General features: G+C 46.3%; 1 protein-coding gene across 1 annotated transcript in view; it reads left to right on the top strand.

Annotated features, from left to right (window-relative positions):
- The window catches only part of HUWE1 (HECT, UBA and WWE domain containing E3 ubiquitin protein ligase 1), a gene marked incomplete in the record, with an annotated part of 5,008,559 nt that overhangs the window by 2,194,422 nt on the left and 2,801,306 nt on the right, over positions 1-12,831 (top strand).

The raw sequence follows: 12,831 nt of genomic DNA, 5'->3' as shown, positions 1-12,831 counted from the left end.
TCAGAGTATCTTTACGCACCAACCCTTCCTTCATGCCAAAGGTAGTATCCAGTGTGGCTCTCAATCAGACCATACACTTGCCCACCTTTTATCCAAACCCACAGAATAAAGGAGAGACTCCTTCTCTCTTTGGACATTCACAGACAGTTAGGTTACTATTTGGACAAGACGAAGGCCTTCAGAAAATCTGACCCAACTCCTTGTATCCTATGCACCAGGCTCAGAAGGAAAGGCTATTTCAAAACAGATCATCTCCAAATGGATAGCACATTGCATCCGCTTTTGCTACTCTCACCACGGGAAAGCAGTGTCTGCTAGTATTAGGTCTCACTCTACCAGGGCTACAGCAACCTCAGCAGCCTTCCTCCGAGGAGTCCCAACAAAGGACATTCTGGAGGCAGCTACCTGGAGTTCAGTGCACACCTTCACCAAGCATTACCACCATCCTCTATACTCAAAAACCAGAGCTGGGTTTGCTACTGCAGTTCTGCAGGGCATCTTAGCTGCACCTAACCCAGTTTAGCTCCTACCCACCCAACCATAGCTTTGGGACTCTACCCAAGTGTGATGACTGCAGCAGCATAGCACGATGAACATAGTTACAGTTTTGTACCTACCATAAATGTAGATGTTCGAGTGGGTATGCTGCTGCAGTCCAGGTTACCCTCCCTCCATCCCCTCTACCTAACAAGGCTTTTCTTATACCTCCATGTACTTCAACCTTTGGGATGCATGTCTATATGGTGGATTTGCTTACAACTAGTACCATTGTTTTGCATCAAGGTATGTTTTGCAAGCTGCTTATTTTGCCTTTTTAGTTTGGGGCACCTGACATCTGGGGCAAGAAAAATTGAAGAAAATGGCGTTGGCTGCCTCTTTTATATACCCCTGCCGCAGTGACGTCAGGGAAGAAGCGATGACAACCGAAGCTGGACCAAGGCTTTGGAATTCAGGCCGACTGTGGGACCGCCTGATGGCAGGATAACCCAAATGTGATGACTGCAGCACCATAACCACTCGAACATCTACATTTATGGTAGGTACAAAACTGTACTTTCTTCATATTAGGCCTCCCAGGAAGCTTGTTCCTCCTCCCTAGGATCCTAATTTTGTTTTGGAAAAATTGATTCAGGCTCCTTTTGAGCCTGCTTGCTTCAGCTTCCTTGCAACATTGCTCTTAAAAGACTGTACTTCAAGTTGTCCCTTACTTCTACCAGAATGGTGAGCTTCAAGCCCTTATGGCTTGTCCTTTTTTGGTGTTTCATAAGAACAGGGTGTCCTTGCATACAAATCCTCCTTTTATCCCTAGGGTGGTGAATGAATTGTCCCTTAGTCTGTTCATTTTCCCACTTTTTCCCTTCTACACATTCTGCTAGTGAGAAGGGTGCTGCACACATTAGATGTGCATAAACAACTCCGATTTTATTTGGATATCACTAACACTGTTAGGAAATGTAATCAGCTGTTTGTTTTCCTTTCATCCTAGGTCCTTGGGATTAGCTGTATCCCAGCAGACAGTTTCTTCTTGGATTTCAAAAGCTATTTCTTTTTGTTCTTTTCATGGTAAGAGTATTCCTTATTCTTTAAAGGCTCTTTCTACTAGAGCTGTGGCTTATTCTGGTGCTTTTTTTCAAGGATTTGGGTACTAACGCTTTTCGTGAGGCAGCTACCAGGACTTCTGTGCATACCAGGCACTACACGTTGGATGGAGTCTCCAGAGTTAGCACTGGTTTTGCTAGAGCCTTCCATAATGGCTTCCTAGAGAGCTCTTCCCAAGTTCCTTCTTGAGCTTTGGCACTTACCCAAATGTAAAATATACTACAAAATGTATATGAGGACATAGTGCAGTTGTATAAAATCTTACTAAAAGGGTAGATGTCCTTCCCTTCACTGTTGAAGTATTAACCCCCCCCCCCCCCCCCCCCCCCGAGTCCATCTCTCTTCTGGATTTACTTGATTACTACTTGGTTTTCCTTTGACTGGCCTTATGCTGGGGCATTCATTTATGAGGATGGTACATCCAGACGTCAACTGTATGCCTTATGCTACACAAGGAGCATACGTGTGACACATGCGTACCTTAAAGCAACCTAAAGCTTTAGTATACTGGCCAGACGTCGGGCTGCCCTAGGCAGGGAATCCCAAATGTAAAGACTACTGTAACAGTGAAGGGAAGGACATCTACCATTATAAGATTTTTGCACAACTGTACTTCCATTTTCAGATGGGAGTTTGGCCCCTTGTTGACATAGAAAGCAATTACAATACTGTTTCTCCTGCTGCTAAGGACCCTGAGAGTGAATGGCAGAATTTCTCTTAAGGTTTGTTTAATGCCTTATGACTTTGTAACCTCCTCAAGGGGGTTCTATTCCAGCTACCCCTTCATCTACTCCTCTTAAGAGGCCTAGGGAACAGTATGTGTTAAGTTGTCACATCTCACCTTCGTTCTTGCTGTTTGGGTTCGGAGCCGATCCTCTGCTCCGACAATGCCTACTTCTATAGCTCGAGAGCTATTTACTGGCTCAAGGCTAATCCTTATCCCAGAATGCCCAGCGTCAGCAACCCAGATCTCATTTGCCACATCAGCTGAGAGGTTGCTTTTTTACTGGCTTAGGCTTAGTATAGTTTTTTTTCTGATTATAATTGTTTATTCTTAAAAATTTAAGTTTTTGTCTAGATATAGTAATTTATCCCTCATTGCTTCTTGTGTGTTGTAGCTTTGTTGGCCGTCGCTTCATATCTCTCAGGCCTTCTATTTCCTCTGAACTCGTTTAAATTAGAGATCACCCCCCCCCCCCCCCCCCCCACTGAGGACTGCCATTTAAATTAGAGGCTGTCCTTTGTCCCTCAACTGTAACAAAAAAAAAAAAAAGTTTTTTAGTTGCGTAAGATGTCTAAAGTGGCCAAAGTTTCTGGCTTCAAAAAGTGTGATTCATGCTGTCAGAAAATGTCTGACAGATGGGCACGCTAGCTGTGTTTGTTGTTTAGGGGCTGTGCACCTGCAGGATCCTGATGTTCATCGTGTTACCCTGCTGCAATCATCAAACTTGGGGTTATCCTGTCGTCAGGCGGTCCCGCAGTCGGCCAGAATTCCAAAGTCTTGGTCCTGCATCGGTTGCTGTCACTTCTTCCCTGACGTCAGAGCACCAGGGGTATATCAGAGGCATCCGACGCCATTTTCCCCAGTCTTTCTTTCCACGCGGTGCCTGAAGCAGAAGCAGTTTGCAAGTGCTGGTCGGCCGACGCCTGAGATTTTCGAGTCAAGTTTCAGTCCGAAGTCTTCAAAGCTAAGTACCCCGTTGGGGAACTTTTTCTTGCCTCAGTCCGATGTCAGAAAAAGTTAACAATTGCATTTCTTGTGGGAAGCAAATACCTCATAAGGATTTTCATTCTTTTTGTATACCTTGCGTAGGCCCAGACCACGACGTCACTGGTTGTCGGTTTTGTGCTAGGTTCAATAAGCGAACTATAAAGCGTTGCTTTGATTTCGCACGACACTACTTCGGTTGAAAATTTAATTACACTATGCCATCAGAGCAACCTAATACCGACGTGCATAAAAATCGCAAGGATAGGGACAGGCAGCCTAGATCCAAGCCAGACTCCGAGGCCTCGGCTGGCCCTGTCGCCGGTTCTCCGGTTTTCAGTGAGGCGCCTATGCCAGCCCCTGGCTACTGCTGAATTGGATCCCCAGGCCGCATCGGATCCCCCAGCAGAGATTTCTAGGCCGACGCAGCCTTTTTTCTTAGGCCCAACCGACGACATCGCAGTAGGGGAAACTGGTGCTGCAGAAACTCCTTCGATTTCTGAAGGTGTCTTCAGACCGACTACCCTCACCATAAAATCTTATGCTAAGCTTAAGACTCCTCTAAAACCAAAAAAGCCTACACTTCAGTCTCCAGGTCAAGGCCCTATGCCTAAGAAACAGATGCTTAAAATGGCTGAAGATTTGATTTCTTTGATCAGGGGATCCCAACCCCACCCCCCGCGACAAAAGGCCTAGACAAGAGGAGGATTATGCCTCCTCTGATCAGGTGTCTGTTTCCTCAGGCTCCTCTGAGGAACAAGATTACTCCTTTCCCCCTTATGAAGATTCTGATGCTGAAGACACAATTCCCTCAGCTTCTCCCCCTGAAGACTACTACTTTGGGGAAACCTTACACACCATGAGGGAAGATTTCCACTGGGAAGGTCAGGACTACTCTGACTCAGAGAAAAGGCTCCGGGAGTTTTTCTTACTTCCCCAGCCCAGACCACTTGCTCTCCCCCCTGATTTGGACATAGTAGATGTTTTCTTAGAATCTAGTTTAAATCCAGATTATCTGCCTCCTGCTCCAGCCAAACCAGATAGATACTATAGAGTTGCCTGACTCTCACAAATTCATTTACAAAAGCCCTGCTGTTGATCCAGAGACAATCTTCCAGGGTCCCAAAGGGGCTAAGGCTTCTATGGCTAAAAATCCTGTACCTTCGGAAAGGGACTCCAGAGCACTAGGCAGGTGGGGGAAGAAGGTTTACACCTCTACTACTCTAGCTATGAGAGCATTAAATTGTCAATTTCACATGCGTAAATACCAGCAATTCCTAATGTCTCAAATAAAACAAAAGATGAGCACGCACCCACAACAGTCTGAATTCAAGGAAATGCAGGATCTGTTGCATGCAGCTGAACAGGTGGGCAAACGTACTTTACAATGTGGATTTGATGCCTTGGAAGCTTCCTCCAGAGCAGCTGTTACTGGGTCTGTTATATGTAGGCATGCTTGGTTAAAGGAACAATCTCTGCCTGATCATGTTAAAGCAAAGTTACTGGATGTGCCCTTACAGCAGGATGTTTTATTTGGGGTTAAAGCAGAGGAGGTTTTAAAGAAAATGGAGGATAAGACCAAATCTATGCAGACGGTCAAAGATTTCTTACGGGTACAGCCCCCACGCTTCAGCAGAAATTGGCCAACAAAAAATTGGTCCTTTCCAGCTTCTGACAGGCCACAGAGGGGTAAATACAGGCACCCAAGGGGGCAGAGGACAAGCACAAATCTCTTACAAACCTCGCCAATGGGGCACTGCAACACAGAAAGGAGGAGAAGACAGGTCCCAAACCACTAGAAGGCAAACACAATGACTTAAACATCAAACTGCCAAGCAATGCCCTCTTGGCAACTCCCTTGGGAGGAAAATTAGCACTTTTTACAGACAACTGGTGCATAGTCACAAAGGACAAATGGGTCCTAGACATTATCTCACACGGATACAGATTCCATTTCCACACCTTGCCAAGGATAAAAGGAATGCCAAACCTGCCACAAAATCAATGGGCAGAGGCACAAAAACAAATTACAGCTCTCATGGACATGAAAGCCGTCCAACTGGTACCTACACAGGAGCAAGGCCAAGGATTTTACTCAAGGCTTTTTCTAGTCCCCAGAAAGGACAATGCTTGGAGACCCATTCTGGACCTTTCAATTTTAAACACTTTCTTGCAAGTACCCAAATCCAAGATGCTAACACTACAACAGCTTCTTCCCATGTTGGGCAAGAAAGCTTGGCTAGTAAGGGACCTCAAGGAGGCATACCTGCATGTCCCTATCAGACAAAATTGCAGAAGATACCTCAGTTTTATTGCAGGTTCAATCGATTACCAATTCTCTGCACTGCCCTTTGGCTTATCTACTGCGCCCAGGGTCTTCACAAAATGCCTGGCACCAGTAATCGCATACTGCAGACAGAGGGGAATTCAAATATACCCATACCTGGATGACTATGTCATACAAGCAGAAAGCAAGGACATTCTCTTACAACACCTGGCTTTTGTGAGACATCTTCTAAGTTGACTAGGGTACACAGTAAATGAACAGAAATCAAAACTAGTGTCCTCACAAACTATGACATTCCTGGGTGCCAGCTTGAATACAATGGCCCAGATGGCTTACTTGACGCCAGACAAACCACTACAATTAACTCAATACTTAAGAACAATGGCAACAAAGACCCAACTCCCTGCAAGAAAAATTCTGCAGGCCTTGGGCTTCATGGCATCTTGCATACTACTAATACCATTTGCTAAACTGCATATGAGGAAATTACAATGGTACCTAAAAGGCGTATGGACTCAACACAGTCACAGCTTAGAAACAATGATAACTCTCATTCCCTGCCTTCAACAGGAGTTTCTATGGTGGTCACAGGCCTGTCACCTCAACAAGGGTCAGTCTTTCACCCTACCCGCAGCCAGGCAAACTATGACAGATGCATTGGACTATGCCTGGGGGGGCACACATGGCAGGACAATGCGTTCAAGGCTTATGGACAGCAGATCAAAGGAATCTGCACATCAATCAAAATGAAATGCTAGCTGTACAAAATGCTCTGACTGCCTTCAAGGACCTCTTGCATCCAATAAGGACAGACAACACCACAGTAATGTGGTACATAAACAAACAAGGGGGTACACACTCCTACCCTCTATGCAGGCAAGCAATGACCGTGTGGAACACAGCACTGGCTTACCAAGTTCAATTACAAGCTCAATTCTTGCCAGGAAAAAAGAACATATTGGCAGACGACCTAAGCAGAAATATCATGGATCCCCACGAATGGAAACTGGATCCACAAGTATTCGCAATGATAACTCAAAAGTGGGGGCTTCCAGACATAGACCTGTTTGCCAGCCCTCAAAACTATCAGCTAACAAAGTTTTGCACAAGGACTTTTCACCAACAAGCTTGGAAAGTGGACGCGCACTCATTCATTTGGAAAATGCTAACAGTATATGCCTTTCCTCCACTGCCCCTTCTCACAAAGGTGCTACTGAAAGTCAGGATGGAGAGACCCCGAATGATACTCATTGCTCCAGACTGGCCACGCCAGCACTGGTACCCATTATTAAGGAATATGGCCCATGGCCCACCATGGATTCTACCACAAATTACCCACCTGCTCACACAGCAAGACAATCTGATTCTACACAGCCAGCTCAAAACCTTAAACTTGGCTGCATGACAAATCACCTAAGCAACCAGCCAGCTCCTCTCTCTCAAGCTGTTATGGAATTTATTCTGGAGGCCAGGAGGCCCAGCACCAGGAAAGCCTACTCAGACAAATGGAAAAGGTTTTGCGCCTGGAACCAAGCTAAAGGCCAAAATACCCTTCAGCCTGACATACCTCAGATTCTGCAACATCTAACGGAGATGTTACACAAAGAGCTTTCTTTTTCATCTATTAAAATCCACGCCTCCGCTATTTCTGCTCACTACAACACGGATCCTCCCTTATTTTTACATCCACTCTTAAGGCAGTTTCTCAGAGGGGCCAAGAACATTAGGCCTCCCAGAAGAGCACCAACACCTACTTGGGACCTCAATTTTGTTCTGGAAAAACTCAAGCTACCTCCTTTTGAACCAGCTTTCTCAGCTGACCTAAAGTTTTATATCATGGAAGACTGCCCTGCTGCTAGCAATCACTTCAGCTAGAAGAGTTTCAGAGCTTCAGGCACTAATGGCAGTAGAGCCTTTCCTCATTTTTCATCAAGACAGGGTTTCTCTACGAACTAACCCCTCCTTTATGCCTAAGGTTGTATCCAGTGTGGCCCTAAATCAAACCATCTATTTACCCACCTTCTTTCCAAATCCACAGAACAAAGGAGAAAGACTCCTGCATTCCTTGGACATTCACAGACAGCTACATTACTACTTGGATAAAACTAAGGTTTTCAGAAAATCTGACCAGCTTCTTGTATCCTATGCTACAGCATCACAAGGAAAGGATATCTCAAAGCAAACCATTTCCAAATGGATAGGACATTGCATACGTTTTTGCTACACCCACCATGGAAAACCAGTTCCTGCTACCATAAGGCCCCACTCTACCAGGGCAACAGCTACATCTACAGCCTTCCTCAGGGGGGTACCAACCAAGGATATTCTGAAAGCTGCAACTTGGAGTTCAGTACACACCTTCAAACATTATCACTTACCACTTTACTCTAAGACCAGGGCGGGCTTTGCCACTAAAGTTTTACAGGGCCTTCTAGCCCCCTCTAACCCTGTTTGACTCCTCCGCCCATCCTTAGCTTTGGGATTCTACCCAAGTGTGATGACTGCAGCAGGGTAACACGATGAACATAGTACAGTTTTGTACCTACCATAAATGTAGATGTTTGAGTGTATACCCTGCTGCAGTCCAGGTTGCCCTCCCTCCATCCCCTCTAAAACCAGCTGAACTTATCTCTATTCTCTACAACCTCTGTGGTGTATTTGCTTGTGCCTAAGGGTTTTGTTTATTTTTTTTTATATATACATACATATATTTTTGCCTACCTATTAGGGGCACCTGACATCTGGGGCAAAAAAAACTGAAGAAAATGGCGTTGGATGCCTCTGATATACCCCTGGCGCTCTGACGTTAGGGAAGAAGCGACAGCAACCGACGCCAGACCAAGACTTTGGAATTCTGGCCGACTGCGGGACCGCCTGACAGCAGGATAACCCCAAGTGTGATGACTGCAGCAGGGTATACACTCGAGCATCTACATTTATGGTAGGTACAAAACTGTACTTTGTCTGTCGTGCATTTAATCCAAGGGTCCTGCAGGAGCGCAAAAACAAAACCTTTGAGGATTATTGAAAGCACAGGATTCCCCAGCTAAAGGTTCTCAGCCAGTGAAATCCTTTAAGTCTGTCAAGCCGTCTGCTCCATCCTCTGAACAGACTCCTGGGCTTGAAAAACCAAGCTTGTCTGTACCAACTAGCATTGACAACTCATCTCCTCCCTCAGCTCCAACTGCTACCTCGGAGCCATCTCGGAGCCCCAAGCGAGCAAGGTCTCCTCCTTTGGAGCCGATCCACTCGGTGCCACAGTCACCCTTATTAGGAAGTGAATGCAGTCATCGCTCTTCATCCCACTCCTCTTGATCTCGAACTCTGCTACTCCTCAGGCTCAGAAGCATAGGGACCCTATGCCCCAGGACACCCCATTGGGTGACCCCTCTTCTTCAGAGGCCTCCCCTGATCACTCAGAGGTGCCTCCTCAGAAGAGGAAGTGCAAGAGGAAGCACCTTGACTCCCCTGAGTCTGTCACCTCAGATACAGACCTGGATGAATCGGAAGGGTCCCCCAGGTCCCCCTCTGAAGAGGTTTCCTTTCTGGACATGCTTGAAATGCTTAGGCAGAGGGGTGGCTGGTCTTACCTAGCCCCTACCGAGGACGAGTCTGTATACCTGGTGGCATTTGGTTCCTGACCCTCCACCTCCTGGGCATCTCCACCTTTCGATCCACTCATGTCTGTAGTGGCTCGAAAGGCTTGGTCCACTCCGGATTCTGTGGAACCTACTTCGAGGCGACCAAATAAGTTCGTAACAGCCCCCCAGGACAAACAGTTTCTCTCTAAAAGTGTGCCAGTTGATGCCATGGTGGTAGCAGCAGCCACCAAGAAAGAGCAGAAACTTTCTGTCCATCCACCAAAGAGTCTAGGACGATGGACAGAAATGGGAAGCGAATATTTTCCTCAGTGACCTTCTCAATGAGGTGTCTGAATTCTCTCATGTCACACAACTTCAAAGGGATCTCCTAAAAGAGCTTGGAGATACCCTACAAGATCATACAGCTAAGGAAGCATCAGCCAAGATAGCTTCCCAGCTTGTGACTCTTAATTCTATATTCAACTCCTCCATGAGGCTGATTTCCTAGGCAGCCGATGGAGCGAGCAGAGCTGCAGGTACAGGGGTGTCTCTCAGGGGACATGTTTGGCTGCATCTGTGTCAATTTGCGGAACCCTTTCGGACTTACTTCACAAATGCTCCCTTTGGCTCCTTACTTTTTGGGCCTCAGGTGAAAGACACGCTTTCCAGGTGTGAGCAGGAAGGCAAGACTCTCTCTGCTGTGGGAGTCCATTTTTCCACTCCTAACAGACCTTGTCCCAAGGGTCAGAAGGGTGGAAAGATGTGGTTTCGTAAGTCCCAGGGACCCTTGCCTGACACGTGGTGATTATTCCCCCAGGGGCAGGGGGGGAAACAACAATGGCAGACGCCGCCCTCTTGGCAGAGGGGGACTGCAAAATCAGTGTGACAGAGAAACTTTCTCTGCCAAATCCTTCCAGCATCCCAGACGGGTTGCCCAACTGCTCACCACTGGAGGCAGTCGGGGGAAGACATTCCCTGTACCCAAAAGCCTGGCAAAATATAACAAGAGACAAATGGGTACTGTCATATCCGGAGGTTACAAAATCCCCTTTCATCAACCCCCTCTATAGTAAAAAAAAATGTCCATTCCAGATGTCCCACCTAATCTAAGGGATCAAGCAGTTATTCAAGTTGCAAAACTGCTGGAAAAAAGAGCCATTCTGGAAGTCCCTGCAGACCAACTAGGATCCGGAACTTGCTCAAGATTCTTTTTAGTACCAAAAAAGACTGGGGACTGGAGACCAATAATGGATCTCTGCAGATTGAACAAATCTGTACAAAAAGAAAAGTTCCGGATGGTAACACTGCAGTCCATTCTCCCCTTTCTGGGTCAGGACAACTGGATGTGCTCCATAGATCTTCAGGGTGCGTACTACCATATCAAAATGGACAAGCTCCAGGAGATTTCTTCGCTTCTGGGTAGGGGCCAGTCATCAGTTCAGAGCTCTCTGCCCTTTGGTCTCACCACAGCCCCCAGGGTGTTCAGATGTATGGCAGTCATCAGTGCTCACCTGAGATGTCAAGGATTCCAGGTGTTACCCTATCTAGACAACTGTCTCCTAACTGCTACCAGCAGGCATCAACTCTTATAGTCACGGGATTATACAATATCAGCCTGCACCCAACTAGGCATTACAGTAAATTTCGAAAAATCTGCCTTGTTTGCCCTGTCAATCTGTTGCATATATAGGAGCAGAATTGAACACAAAACAGATGTTTGCAAGGTTACCTCAGGAAAGAGTTTTCTCTGTTCGCCAACAAGTGTCATTTCTGATGCAGAGTAGAAAGGTCCAAGTCAGACATGTCCTGCAAGTTCTAGGCTCTATGGCAGCTGCCATTCTTCTTGTACCATTAGCGCGTTACCATATGAGAGTCCTTCAGTGGCTTCTCTTCACGCAGTAGTCCATCCAGGAACTAACCATGTCTCTCATGATCCTGATTACAGAAACTTGCAAAAGACGCCTCTCTTGGTGGATGGTCCCCCACTGGTGACTCAGGGCAGACCTTAAATTCAACCCCCTCCGGTAGCCACAGTGACCACGGATGCCTCCCTGATTGGGGGGGGGGGGCATTATCCAGGAAGGACAGTCCAAGGCATGTAGCAACCTCAGAAGTACCATCTGCATATCAATGTCCTAGAGATGAGAGCGGTGCTCCTAGCGTTGCAAGCTCTTCAAGGCTCTCTTCCTTCCGGGACTATTGCGATCCTAACAGACATGTCAGTTTTGTGGTACATAAGCAAGCAGGGCGGGACCAGGTCCTACCCCTTGTGTCGAAAAGCCCTCAGGCTATGGCAATGGGCGATTTCCTCCCATTTTCTGACAGCAATGCACATTCCCTGGGAAATCCAACATTATAGCGGACAGGCTCAGCGGGGCTATCCTCATGCCTCACGAGTGGTCTCTGAATCAGGAAGTTGCGGACCTTATCTTCCGCAAATGGGGCCAGCCATGCTGCGATCTATTTGCCACCCCCCTCAACAACAAATGCAGCAGCTACTTCTCCCTGCTTCCTCCTCTAGGTCAAACTCCCAGGGATGCTGTAGTCCACGATTGGCCTCAGCATTTGCATTTCCCCTAATTCCAAGACTCTTACAGAAAGTAAAATTGTTGGGTTGCAAAATGATCCTTATTGCCCCCCTATTGGCCTAAACAGATATGGTTTCCGTTCCTGCACCTTCACCTTCTAGACCATCCTTGGATTCTGAACCCAGTGCCAGATCTGTTGATTCATCAGTCAGGCAGGTTACACCAATTCCTTCAGACTCTCAAGCTCACAGCTTGGTTTCTCCACTTCCTACCTTAGCCAGGCTTCCAAGTAACTCCCCAGTAGTTCGCGATATTATTGTGTCTTCCCGTAAGTCAACTACGAGAAAGACTTATGCTGGCAAATGGAAAAGATTTTCTTACTGGGCAGAATCTAGAAACGTAGACCCTTTTTCAGCCCCAGTCCATCAAATTCTAGAATTTCTAGCAGAGCTTTTCCAGTCGTGTGCGGCTGCTGCTTATTGGAATTCTTAATTCTAGCATAATGTCTCATAACCTCTGCAAAGCCTTCATGAGAGGAACATCTCTTTTTATACCCGCAGTGAGGGATCCACCTCCTCCTTGGGATCTTAATTTAGTTTTGACCACTTTGATTCTGCCTCAGTTTGAACCAGCAGCTTTGTCCCTTAAAATTTCTTTCTTGGAAAACACTTTTTCTGGTTGCTATTACCACAACTAGACACGTTTCACAACTCCAAGCACTCCGTGTTCGTCCTCCATATATGGTGTTTCACAAAGATAGAGTTTCTCTGAGAACCAATCCATCCTTCATACCAAAAGTCTGTTAAGAAAACAATTTTAATCAATCCATCGATCTCCCTGTCGTCTTTCCCAATTATTGCAAGAAGGCAGAATAGTCTTCAACTGGATGTGCACAGACCATTAAGTTTTTACCTCTATAGGACCAAATTGCTAAGAAAGTCAGACCAATTATTTCTCTCCTATGTTCACAATAAGCAAGGCCTTCCAGTTTCTAAGTTGACCTTATCCAAATGGTTATCTGACACCATTTCCTTTATCAGTTAAGGCATAAACATTCTACCAGCAAAACCGAAAGGTCATTCTACTAGAGCATTAGTCACGTCTTTAGCCTTTCAGTCCAAATTGCCC

Source organism: Protopterus annectens, chromosome 8.part0 (assembly GCF_019279795.1).
Source record: "Protopterus annectens isolate FY-2018-M chromosome 8.part0, PAN1.0, whole genome shotgun sequence".
Lineage (NCBI taxonomy): Eukaryota > Metazoa > Chordata > Ceratodontiformes > Protopteridae > Protopterus > Protopterus annectens.
The sequence above is the reverse complement of the archived record's forward strand: the minus strand, read 5'-3'. Positions and strand labels throughout refer to the sequence as shown.